This window comes from Ambystoma mexicanum, chromosome 6p, assembly GCF_040938575.1.
Source record: "Ambystoma mexicanum isolate Mex_15411 chromosome 6p, UKY_AmexF1_1, whole genome shotgun sequence".
NCBI lineage: Eukaryota > Metazoa > Chordata > Amphibia > Caudata > Ambystomatidae > Ambystoma > Ambystoma mexicanum.
The window spans coordinates 613894535-613908356 of NC_090935.1; the positions used below are offsets into that span (position 1 = coordinate 613894535).

The 13822-nt window shown below is 47.9% G+C and overlaps 1 protein-coding gene across 6 annotated transcripts in view; it reads right to left on the minus strand.

Moving 5' to 3' along the window:
* POLK (DNA polymerase kappa) overlaps positions 1-13822 on the minus strand; it is a 1714815-nt gene that overhangs the window by 1111728 nt on the left and 589265 nt on the right. The gene's annotated exons all lie outside the window — the stretch shown is intronic.

The following is a 13822-nucleotide window of genomic DNA, read 5'->3' on the forward strand; positions in this document are numbered from 1 at the left end:
TAAGCTAAAAGGTGACCTATGCTTGAGTGAGAGTAACCCGGGAGGTCCAGCTGATAAACTGGTGACTTTTCGTGGAAGGCCAAGTGGGCCCTGGTCCACTAAACAAACTGCATCCTTGTGACCGAAGCCAGAGTGTGTCACAAGATCCAAGTGTGCTACATTACCCTGTGCTACATAACGTGGGGAAGGGAGTTTACTCAGCACTGACTAAGACTGTATTTTCTTTTTGTTTGATGTTAAAGAATACTCTGATCTTAGTTATAGGGCAGCTCTTGAGTCAGTATCTACTTGTGATACCATGCCTCCCTCACACTTCGTACCACTGCAAGGAGGGGTCTGGCAGCTGCGTTTTGGACTCTTTGGAGTTTGTTGAGTTGGTTGGTTGGCCGGTGCACACAGGTACATGGAGTTCACATAATCCAGTCTGGACATGACAATGGACATACTAGATGCCGTCTGTTGGGGGTAGTTAAGGTAAGGGAAGATGTGCTTCAGAAGCCTGAGGTAGTAGTGACAGGATTTGGATACATTGTTGATCTGGTAGGACAGGGTTAGGCATCAGTCCATTGTGCAGCCAAGGTTTTTGACTGTGTTGGAGGTAGGGGGAGGGATGCTGAGGGAAGGGGGCAGAGGGAAAGGGGCCTTGGGAGTGGTTGTGGGAGTAGAGCTGTGTAGCCACACACCATGATCTCGGTTTTCTCTGGGTTATAGAGGAGGTGGTTTCTAGTCATCCACTTGTCTATATCTATCAGGCAAGCTGATAGGTCGGGTTGTGGATCGGTGCTCGTTTTTGGGAATTTCCAGGATAATTTGTCCACTTAGTTATAGCAAATAAGTTTGTGCGAGCGGATGATCCCTGGCAGCAGGGTCACGTACGGGTTGAAAAGGAGAGGAAAGAGGCAAGCACCTTCGGGTAATCCAGTGTTTACAGGGCGAGCAGAGGAGGAAAACGGGGGGAGGAATGCGATTTGTTTCCTGTTGTTAAGGAAGGAGGCAATCCAGTTGAGTGCCAAATCTCGGATTCTTAGGGAGTGGAGTTGGTCAAGGAGGATTGAATGGTTAATGGTGTCAAATGTTGCTGAGAGATCAAGGAGAACCCGTGCGGAGTCTGCAGAGAGTTTGAGGTTGTCCCAGATTGAGATCAGTGTGGTTTCCGTTCCGTGGCACGGTTGGAAGCCTGACTGAACAGGGTCTCGTAGGTTGTGGGTGTTACGCTCACCTGGCTCCCACAGAGGCGTCGATCTGAACTGGACAGCTGCGGTCCCCACCAACGTGACGCGTAGGGCTGAGATGACGGACTGGACTGGCCCACCTAACTTTGTTTGCTTGGCCCGTAGGAATATTCTTCTGCAAATGGAGAAAGGGAATTAACAACCCGTGGAGTTGAGCGTAAATCCCCCCACCCCCATTGTTCTCCCCACTGATCACCTTTGATGTCCCCTCTTATAGTCTCACCCGATGGTTTGAAAAGATGAACTCTCCATCCTGCATTGAGCGCAGGGGCGCGTAGATTAACAAGTTGCTTCACTGGCTCGAAGGAATTGGTGGGTTCCAGAACAATATTGACTCCGAGATTCCCAGCAAGACGCCCTAAGTATGTAGTTCGTAAGAGTTCAAATGCCTGACTTTCACTCTTGTCCGATTCCTTGCAGGTTGCAGCTTGACCCTAGTGAAGAATTCCTTGTGGCAACCAGTAATATTCTGGTAAGGATTTGTATTATCCAACACAGTTCGATAAAATAATGTCAATATGTAACCTGTTGCTTTCTCCCTTTTTCAGGCGCTGAGAGAAAGTATGAAGTCTCGGGGAATAATGCCTCCGGCGGTAAAAGCAGGTAAGTCTATTGTGGTGAAGAGGGTTCCCCTTGTTAGTCCCTTTGTTTCACCTTGCTGTCCTTTTGTTTCCCCTTAGGGACCGGGGTTCGGCGAAGATGCAGTGGAAGCTGCGCCGACCCGTGAAGAGTAATAGTACCCCCAGTGGTAAAATCAGGTAAGTCTATGGGGGGTAACTAATATTCCTCTGTGTGTTCCCTTGGCTCACCTTGCTTTTCCTGTATTCTCCTTAGGTGCCGGAGTGCAGTGAAACATGCAGGAGGATGCAGTGGAATGTGAAGATGCTGCGAAGGCCGGTGAGTTCAGCGTGGCGCTGCAGCAGGCGAGGCAACGCGCATAAAATAACTTCTTTCTTCCAGCTCGAAGACGCGATGGATCGGGAATTCAGGTAAAGATCAAAGGTATTGCTCTTGTTCTAACCTTTTCTCCTTCTTTCTCCCTTTTTCTAGGAGCTCCAAACTCGAGGCGGGCGTGACAGAAGACTGGATGCAGACTTGCAGGCACGGTGAGCGTTACACTGCTGGGTGCAGAATAACACGAAACGTGTGCTGCTCTTCGGGCGTGGTTTAAATAGCCACCAAAGTAGTCCCAGGTAAGTATTCCTCCCCAGCCCCGCCCGAGTAAAAAAATAGTCCCTAAGTAAAGTAGTCGCTTCCAAGCCTCTTTTGGCTTGGAGCTCTTGCAGCATGGTCTGCATCAGGTAAGTTTTAATCTATGAGTCTGACACCTATGGCGCCAGGACTGACTCTCCATATGAGCCTGGCACCATAGGTGCCAGGACTGCACCCAAATAGCCCCCAGCAGGGGTTGTTGGGCTTGCTTGGGATGACTTGATGCCTGGTTCCGGAGTTGCTGGGCTTGGTCTGGGTCCCCGGGGGTAGGCATCATGACAGCGGGATTCAGAGAAAAGATTGAGATGAGAGTAAGCAGTGTGGTCGATGAGCTTTGCAAGGAATCTGGTGTTGGAGATGGGCCTGTAATTGGTTGGCTGGAGGGGGTAAAGACCTGCTTTTTTCAATAGGTGTTTGACATGCAATACTTTGAAGGCTTCTGGGAAGATGCCATAGGTTAAGGAGTCATCGAGTATGGACCTAGACTATTCTCCTGCACATGTGCAGGTGAAGATTTCTTTGAAGAGAGTGACGGGAAGAGGGTCAAGGGGGGACCTGGAGGGTCTGCTGCTGGGCAGTAGTTTGAGGAACTCCTCACTCAAGATGGGGTTGAAGGAGTTGAAGAATGGCGCTATCTCGGGCGTGGAAATAGCGATCATAAGGAGCGGGTGATGGGCGGAGGGTGAGGTTGGAAATTTTGGCACTAATGGCGGCCGCCCTGTTCAGTGGTTTGCTGTGGAAGCGTTGGGAAAGAGAGTTGCAGAGCGTTTACATGGATGCAGTCGGGGCAATGATGAAGGAGGGATTCAGGAATTCAGAGATGATCCTGTGGAGCTCTTTGCTACTGCTTTGGCAGTTCAGGATCCTTTTATTGTAGTAGGTTTTTTTGGCCTTTTGGATTACAGATTTGTAGTTCCGGTGATGGTGAGCGGACATGGATTTGCTGAGAGGGGTTTTTGATGCTCGCCATTTGCGCTCGAGGGAGCGATTATGGGCTTTGAAAGTCTTCAGGTGGGGTGTGAACCACTTGGGGTTAGGTTCTTTGCCGGAGGGAGCGGGGCAGGAGGGGGTGAGAAGAAGGAGCGAGTCGTTAAGCCAGGAGTCAAAGGATTCCATATGTGGAGCTCTATCATAGGACAGGAGTGTCCGTAGCAGGGCGTCAGACAGGTCAGGCAGTACCTTTACCTGGTTCCAGCATTTGGGATCGTGTGAGGGGACAGGGCAGGCCTTGGGTGTTGGGGCCGTGATGCGGACAGAGAAAGGTAAGGCTGAGAAGTCTGTCCAGATAAGGGGTTTGGGGCTAGACATCAAAATGAGGTTGGAGGAGCTAAAGATTGCATCAAGGGTGTGACCTTCACTGTGGGTGAGACATGTGGTGTGTTGAGTGTCTCTAGGCTGTCGACTAGGGGTTCAGTCATGGGGTTGTTGGGCACATCGAACCAGATATTAAAGTTCCCCAGTATAGTGAGTGCTGGGTGGTTGATCAGAGTAGTAGCTAGTGAGTCACAAAGGTTGTTGGCCAAATGTCTGTCGTATCCCAGATGCCTGTAAATGAGTAGAAAACTGGGTGAGAGTGGGGGCCATAGGGAGAGTCTGACCAGACGGGATTCGAAATTAGCTGTGCATGGCTGGGTTTCGGTAGGTCAGATGGAGATGTGCTGTTTGTGAAGGATGCCTACCCCGCCACCTCTGGAGTATCTGTTGTGGGGATGAGAGTGTAATGGGAGGGAAAGCCTTATGTGCGACTGGTTTGAAATCGTCTGCGAACCAAGTGATGAAGACGAGATCGGGATTGTCAGAGGAAAGAAGAAAGAAGGTCAAAGATGCTGTGTCTGTTTTTTGCCACAGAGCGGGACTTGAATAGGAGGCAGGTGACTTGGAGGGAGTTGGTGGTTCCCCTGATGCTGGTAGCTGGAAGGGGAGGTCTGAGACGCTGATGGGGAAGGGTTTGTAGCAACGGGGGGTGGAGGGGGTGGCCAGGACAGTCAGAATGGATGAACCTGACTGTGGGGTGGTGCGTGTGGTTTGGGTGGTGATTGAGGGGGGTTGAGTTAGGTGGGTCGGCTGTGGGAAGAGTGAGCGTGCGGTGGACGGTTTGTGTGAAATGGGAGTAGGTAGAATTAGAGTGGTGGGGTGTGCGGTGCCAGGGTAGTGGGGGGGTTCCAGATAGCTGTTGGAGAGGGAGCAAGTCTAGAGGTAGGTGGTGTAGGGGTGGTGGGCGAGTGGTTTTGTTCAAAGAGGGACAGTCAGAGAGTAGCTAGCGGTCCGGCACCGACAGCAGGGCTGTGGGTGGTGGAGACAATTCTGACAGCTGGGCTGTGAGCGGTGGAGACGGAGGGTTGATGCAGGCGAGGTGAGGCAAGAAGAGTCGAGGGTAAGGGCGGTCTTTTTTCCCCAGTTTTGTGCTCTTGGGCGCAAGAGGTTTGTGAGAGAGGGTTGGGGTCTCAGAGGGGGAAAGGGAAGAGGCGATAGTTCTGGAGAGCAAGACATGCCATGCTGAGAGAAGGGAATGAGGTGTAAGTGGGTGGGCTGGAAATTGAAGGCTGGGGGATGTTCAGGAGGGTGGGTGTGTGGGCATACAGGTGGAGAGAAGAGGGGGCTTGGATGAGAGGGGTTCGGTGTTGGTGTGAGTTGATTTGGCCTTCTTGAGGGATGCCGAGTTTGAGGAGTCGGCATTTCACAGGTGGAAAGGGGGAGGGTATGTGTATCAGAGGGATGGCAGGGTTGGTGGTGCGACGTGCAGCTTCCCGCGTATGAGTGTTTGGAGTGAGGTGAGGAGAAGGGGTCCATGGTGTTCTAGCTAAGGCGGGGAGGGAAGAGTAGGGAGCGCTAGGTCTGAGGTATCTGGGTTGAACAGGGCACCCAGATCTAGTAAATGCACTATCACCTAGATTTCAGGACAGAGGGAGAGACACGCCCAGGAATGGCAGAGCGGCCAATGCAGTAACACCTAGATTTGAGACATTAGTAAGTGCTATGACAACTAAACTTGAGACAGTAGTAAGTTTGATAATACCTGGATCTGAGACAGTAGTAATGCAATAACACCTAGATTTGATAAACTTGGATAGAGGGAGAAAGCGCATAAGATGGGGGCACAGTAGTAAATGCAATAACACCCACAAACCTTTTAGCTTCTCACCACTATCTATTAAAGAGGTAGAAATCATCATCAGCAAACTCAAACCATCCAATTGTCAGGGTGACATGTGCCCAGCCCCCATCATTAAGGAGGCTACCCATGAATTGGCAGCTTTTATCACTGCCATTATAAACTCCTCATTCAACTCAGGCATCGTCCGAGATAACCTTAAGAACGCATGGGTCATCCCCCTACTCAAAAAACCACCCTTAGACCCGAGCACCCCCACTAATTACAGGCCCATCACCACCGTTTCCTTTTTACTTAAATTCCTGGACCGAGCTGCTCCAGATCCAGGATTATCTTGAATCCAATAAACTCCTCGGTCTCAGACAATCTGGCTTCCGACCGAGGCATGGAACAGAAACTGCCCTTATCGATTTAAAAACTCAAATCGAGGACCTTGAAGATAACGGCAAGCTAGCCCTCTTGCTATTACTAGACTTATCGGCAGCATTTGATCCGGTTAACCATCAAATTTTCTGCCATCATCTCAAATCTGCAGCCCACTTTTCTGACACAGCCACCACATGGATTAGATCCTTCCTTGCAAATAGATACATGAGGGTCTTCTCCCTCTCTGCCTCCACTGATCCCTCACCAGTCCTGTGCGGGGTCCCTCAAGGATCCAGCGTCTCACCTACACTCTATAACATGTTCACTAAACTGCTCTTCGATATTCTTGACTATTTGGGTGTCACCTACACTAATTACGCAGACGACACCCAAATGCTCATCCCTATCACTGGTGACCACACAGTTGACACCAAAGCCTTAAATGATGTCTATCAGGTCATCCAGCATGGATGGCACAACATGGGCTCTGTCTTAACGATGATAAGACAGAGCTACTCACCCTGGGCTCCCACCACAGACTAAACAGATTAGATGCAGCTTTCAAATCTTTCATCATCGATGGCAATACCATCATGGTATTCAATGATACTAAAACCTGAGGCATTTATCTTGATTCGACCCTGTCTCTCACAAGACAAACCAATGCCGTAATTTCAGCATCTGCCTACACATGTAAACTCATTACAGCATGTCTACCATTCCTTAACACGGCTAACTGCACCATCCTTGCCAGAACCCATATCATGTAGAAACTCGACTATTGTAATGCGCTTTATCTGAGGACTAGTCAACGAAACCTAAGCAAGTTAGGGTAACCCAAAACAACGCTATCAGGGCAGCATTAAATATTCAGAGGAACCGGCATATCTCTGACACCAGACGTAGCCTACACTGTCTTTAGTTTTCCCAAATAATCTCCCTCAAAACTCTTGCACTCACGCACAAATGTCTGGCCAACCAGGCTCCAAAATACCTGGCGAACCGTTTCACACCTGTCTTTCCCTACCGAGGTTCAAGCTTCAGAAAGCTGGGGGGAGCAGTTTCCCGGTTCTTGCAACTAAATTGTGTAACTCGCTTCCCAATCCACTCGGATCTGAATCCTCTTTCCATTGTTTGAAGAGTAAAGCTAAATTGTGGCTCTGAGCACAGGACACTCAAAGCCTCCACCTGTCTCATTGGCCATAATAACCTACACTGCTTTTCTGTTAACTTGCGTTGCTTGGCTTTAACCGCCTCGTCTAATCAGCTTGTAATTATTTTAAATATATCTTGTAAGAATTTTGAAAGTATATGCTGTTTTTGTATTCCTGTTTTACTGCATACTATGTCATTGTAACCCAAGTAATGCGCCCAGGTGCCTTTGGCCCAGGCGCGCTATATGAATAAATAAAATAAATTCAAAATACAAATACCTTGATTTGATACATGATTAATGCAATAACACCTAGATTTGATAGAAGTAGGCAGAGGGAGAAGTGCCAATAAAGGAAGCATAGTAGTAAATGCAATAACACCTAGATTTGATAGACCTAGTGTGAGAAACCAGAAGGTGTCTCACCCACTAGTCCCCGGGGATCTGTCATCCAGGTGGCCAGGCACAGCCATCGCTTTTGGATCGAGTTCCTGGGGATGAACCAGTGCGGGAGGATCATCTGGGTGAGGGGTCTTCGTGGAGTGGGACACCCGATGATGAGACGCGATATTCACCTTCCATGTAACACCTTTACCCAATCCTACCCGGTAGGATATTTGGGAATTCTACTCGCCCGTTTACAACACAAACACTTTCTCACTGACAGCCGGCTCTAAGGGAAAACAGACAAATACTAGAGCTGTGTACCTGACATGTCCCAATGCTATGGTCAGGTGAAGTCAGGCAATTATCGACAATCACTCACACCTGACTTCCATTAAACTTCCCCACACGGATAAAAGGAAGAGCACACACTGAGTGAGGCAAAGCACACAAAGAAACAGCAGTTTCGAGACAGCAGCTGAGCAAGAGGGGAAAAACGGACAAACTAAAAGGGAGCACAATGAGGGAAATTCCCTTGACCTTATCGACAAGGAACCATTACTTTCAAGAGACCTCGAGAATAGAAAGCGTAAGACGAGGAAACCAGGCTGAAGAATCCTGCATTGTGTGTCAGAGATACCCAGGGCCCTCCCGCATCAGTAATCAAGGCGGGGAGAATCACCAGACACTGTAGTATCGTCCGTGGCTCCAAGAACAAAGCAGCATCAGTGAAGTCGACACAGCCGGTGAGTTGGGGAGACCAATACTAGACCGGTCTGTGTTGAAGCCAAGGTTGCAAGCAGCAACATTGTATGGCAAGCGCTGGAACGAACATTGTTAAAATGCGTCTGATAAGAGACGCAAGTGAAGTTAAACTGATGATGAGTGATTGAACTTTAAAGCAAGCTACAATACCTTTGACAAAGTGGTCTGGCGCCGAGTGGGTGCTCAATCGAAGGTCTCTGTAAGTTATCCAGCTGAGATGTAATACAATAGATGGATTTGGTCCGAGCCCAGCGGAGGGAGACCAATTGAAAGAGAATGAATAAATGTAAATCGAAGTGGTCCTGCGACAGGTCAAGCAAAATCCTGCACACAGTCGAAAGTCTTCGATCTTGATGAAATAGAGAAAGTTTAGAAAAACACGTGAATTCGGTAGGAGCCCAGTGCAGGGGGACCCGGGGTGAATCGAAGATCAGCCAAGAAGTTGTACATGAGAATCCTGAGGAGAAAGGAACTTTTGAATGTTTGTTTGTCGTATCAGGCCCTCTGAAGTAAGAGACTGTGAATGGCAAATAGACTTTGGTACAGAAGGCTCTGACACTGAGATTTAAACTGCAACCTTGTGCTAGTAAAGCCTGAGACTGTGCTAAGCTCGAGTGCACCACCTTGTCCTGTGCTCAAAACGTGGGGAAGGGAAGCCAACGGCTTGAACATCCTGACATATCATTTCTTGAACACTTTTCTTTTGCATAACTTTGTTTCCCACACTATTTGTATTTAGAAGTAATGATTGGCAATAGCTTTCTTAGTATAGGCCCTTTTATTTTGACAAGACACCACTAGGACTGCGTTATTATTATTTGATGATCCTAGCTTGCTCACATCTTTAGATTTAGGATTTTCTTGATTTCCTGGGTGCTAGTCTTAGCAGTGCATGGTGGTGGTGCAAGCTATGGTTGCTTAACTTACCACAACTGGCGAATTTCTGAGGTTATTTCGGTTTCACTTGTAACCATAACGTCCCTTTAACAACGTTTTTGTCATTGTGCTGGGTCAGATAGTCTTAATGTTATAGGTACAGGGATAAGGGAAAACTTGAGAAAGCTACAGTCAAGTGGGAAAAATGCTCAACCAGCTGTTGTCAATGGAACTGACATTACGCCAGGACATATTTATGAGACACCTGGAAAGCGTTGTGCCAGTCGGCCCGGAAAAAGGGCCCAGCAGTAGGATGTAGATTGGGTTGTGGTGGCATGACCTGTAGTGAGTGGTCCGGCAACAGCACTGAGACCGCTAACCCCAACCTGTCGCAAAGACAGGCTTGAGAAGCAGCCGGAGTGATGGTGTCTGAATGACCCATACGGAAGGGACGGTCAAGTCCTTTACCAACAGAAGAACAACCCGCAGTACAGAGCCCAGGAAACAAGTGTCCAACACAGGGAAAACTATTGAGCGTCACAAGGTACCAGGCAGAACCAATCAAGTATCCCAATACCAAGTACAGGTAAAAGTCCGGGAGGGAGCTGAGGGAAAAGCTAATGTGAAGAAATGCTAACTAAGCAATTTAGCATAAGGTTAACTAACAAGTAAAACCAGAGAAAGGTTGAAGGCGCCACTGGAGCTGGAGGAATTTGAACACGTAATCCGCACCCTGCCCACCAGTAAGGCTGCAGGGGTAGACGGTCTCCCAAGCGAATTTTATAAAACATACATGATGGACCTGCTCCTACCTCTGTTGGCTATGCTGACTGAAGCGTTCGATAGGGGAAGGCTACCAGAGACCCTGAGGGAAGCAGTCATCATCCCACTCCTCAAACCAGGTAAAACAGACACCGACTGCAGATCCTATAGACCGCTATCGATGCTGAATCAGGATAGTAAGATCCTTACCGTGGTGATGGCTAACAGGCTGAGACCATTGATCAGCGCCCTGATACACCATGATCAAACGGGATATGTCACCCAGCGGTGCATCTCCAACAATCTCCAACAATCTCAGAAGATTACACCACATCATAGATCAAACTGCGGGGAGCGCTCAAGAATTGGCGATAGTCTCATTAGACGCAGTCAAGGCTTTTGATTCAGTTAAGTGGCCCTGGCTGCTGGCAGTCCTAGAGAAATATGGGATGGGACCTGGGTACCTGCAATGGGTGAAATTAGTGTACAGTGAACAAATCGCCAGAGTCCGGACAGGATCTGTGGTTTTGGAACGATGGAAGCTGAGCAGAGGAACTGCCCCTGGTCTCCGATGCTATTTATTCTGGAGTTGGAACCATTAGCAGCATACCTTAGATACTATTTTGGGGAAGTGGGTATTAAAACGCAAGGAGAGCAGCATTTGATATCGCTGTACGCAGATGACATGATGCTGTATTTGCAATACCCTGAAGAAAATCTGCAATATATACTTGAGGTACTAGAACGGTTTGCACTACTGTCGGGTATAACGGTAAACCCACGAAAATCCAGTATATTTCCTTTGGGTAGGTATATAGGTGTACCAAAATGTGCATTACCGGTGTTACAGATTGAGTGGGCGATGGACACCTTTCGATATTTGGGGCTTGATATATACCACAAAGTTGAAGATGAACATAAAAACAACACAGTAAAGGCAGTGAAGGGAATTCAACGGAGCATGACATTCTGGACAAGGTTGTCCCTGAACATGATGGGGACGACAGCACTGCTCAAAATGACAGTATTACCTGGGTTGCTCCATAAATTTGCAAACGTCCCATATTTTCTGGAATTGCATGGACCACAAATTTAATACCTAAAAGTTTTTTCTACAATTTACACAGTATATGCAGAGGGTTCATTTGGCATAATACCAGAAATCGGATAGCCGTCTTGAAATTCCAGAACCCACATGATCAGGCAGGGATAAAACTGCCCAATTTTGAGGTGTATTACCTAGCCGGTCAGCTCCAATATGTAGTGAGATGGCTATCCGAGGACACCACACCGAAGTCCAGGCTACTGAGGGTGGAATGTGCACCTTATTTTCTAAATGAGTGGATGTGAGTGACCCCTCGAAAGAGAAATGATCGGCACTGCTGACCCTGGGGAAGAAGATCTGGCATAGGGCCTGCGCTGTAATGGGGAGCCCGCTGCCGTGCTCCCCACAAATCCCCCTTGTAACACTGGGTGGTATAGACGAACAATTGAGGCGAACCATTCGGGAACACTGGGAACCAGTGGGAGTGACAACAGTGGGAGATGTGTGGCGGGATGGGGGGGAAAAGATTGGAGTTTGATACATTAATAGAAGACACAGGCTTACACAGTGGACAGTACATTACATACGTTGGGCGGATGAAGCTTTTAATGAAGACATGGTCTGAAACAGAACTGGCCCAGCAGCCAGATGTAGCCACAGAAACGTTCCAAGCGGTGTCAGGAGGAGGACATGAAGTCTCCAGAATTTACGAGATACTGATGTCCAAGGTGGGTAAAGAGGTGGTACAGGTCAGGCGGGACTGGGAAGAGGAAAGTGGGGAGACCATAAGCGATGGATTATGGGAGAGGATGCAAGGATATCATAAGAAAGTGTTGAGGAATGCCAGATTGCAACAGATTCAGCTGTACATTACCCACAGGGCATACATGACCCCCAAGGAAATCGCCAAGTTCGCGAAGGCGGTAAATATTGCCCAAAATGCAGGGAAGAAAACGTGGGGATGGTACACATGTTTTGGGCTTGCCCCGAAATCACAAGATATTGGGAGGAGGTAGCAGGCCGATTTTCTGACAAAGGGATTAGACTGGTGGTGGACTGCTTGTGGGCATGTATGGTGGGGGGCTTCCCTAGACAGCGTAAACTTAAGCATGTGAGCAAGCTCAAAGATCTAGCTTACATTTTGGCTAAGCGTAGGATAGTCATGGGATCGAAGGCATGGGAGAGACCGAATATTGAAACCTGGTGGAGGGACCTCCTACAATGGGCCCAGGCTGAAACGGTGGTTTGGAGGGAGGCAGTGGGTAGAGGGAGTGAAGAAGAAGCTGGAACATTGACAGAGTGGCAGCACTTGGTTGCATCTTTGACGGGCGTGGAGCCTGAAGAACTAGTCACGGACAGCTCCTCAGATGGTGAAACAGGAGAGTCAGTTGTGGACTAATAAACCGTGGTTGTTGATCGAGTAACTGTAAAGGGGGGGGTTGGATTGTAGTTATATCCACCATGTTGAGGTGCACTGTTTGTTGTTTGTTGTGAAAACCAATAAAAATGTAAAAATAAAAAACAAGTAAAATTCATCTCAGAGGTTCTGAATTGAATGTGTCTTTAAAACTCCAACCTCAGCTCCCCGAAACGGTATTCGAAAGGGTTATCTTCGCAAACTCTGCAGAAGAGGTAACAGAAGCCCATCCATGGGTCTTCTGGAGCATCATTGGCGAGAACAGAGTTCTGAAGAGAGCTTTCGAGGCCACTCGTCGACAAAGACGTAACATCCCAAAGCATGTGGGAAATAGAGGCCTTCCTATCCACACCCCAGAATTATCTAGGGCTGGTCTTCTGAGTAAAAAACAATCACCCTCTATCAAAAGGATTGTGCCAATCTTATAATTGGTCGACACCAGATCCTGCCAAGATTCCAGTGCCGTCAATCCACGGGGTCAACACTCTAGGATGAAAATCCTTGTCTTTGTTGTTGTCTTCTCTTTCATGAAACGCTGAGAATCCAATTCTTCAGTGTCAGAAAGGAACCTGGTAACATCCAGGGAACCAAGAACATCTGAGACTGCGAATGTGAAGAAACCAAGAAAAGAGTGTTTCCCTTCAAACCACAATTCCCTGATCAGCTCCTCAAAGGTATGGTGCTGGAGAGTTGAGAGGGACTCTGGGAGCATCCTCGTCATCCTAGTGGGCGGGATAAAAAATATAAAAGAAAGTGGAGACTGTGAAAACCTCTGGAGGAATTACGAGTATTACTGAGAGCTGTAAGAGATAGTGAGGAACTATCTAGGAGAAGGGAGTCATTCTGGAGCCCCACGAGGATCCTGTAGAAATGTTTCTTTTTGGGGTTACAAGAAGCGCAAAACATTTGTGGAACTTTTGTTTTGAACAACCTGAGAAGCTTTGGGACGCCGTACATCCAGGAGAAGGGAGTAATTTTCCTGGGTTACGAGCAGGAGCAGAACTTTGTATGATTTATCGTAGCAACAAGTATAGAGTAAGAGGCTTTTTGACTGGGATGGTGCCTTTTGATTTGGACTCACACAGACTTCCTGGTGAGCAAACAAGTTTATTCAGTTTAGGTACGGAACCCCATATTATAGTCATGAACAGATAGGTTTCTTTTTATGTTGATTCAAAGTCTATAGCAACCATCACTGCACCACGTGGTGAGTTTCTTCATTCCTTGTCGCCACACAGGCGATATGCTGGCTGGCACTCTAGTGGCTAGAACACAAGATAATGAACTGGCTGAAAGGTAGGGTCTTTAGTTCTTCCAGTAATGCAGCAGTGCTGGAGCTGCATGATTGCCTAGTGAGATTCAGTCACACATTGTAGGCATGTACCAGAAAGTCTTTTTCCTGTTAGTTTTCCAGCATTTTTTGTCTCCAGTCTTGAGTAGTGTAGTTTCTGGAATTGCATGGACCACAAGAAAAGGCTAGCTTACTAGCAAGATATTG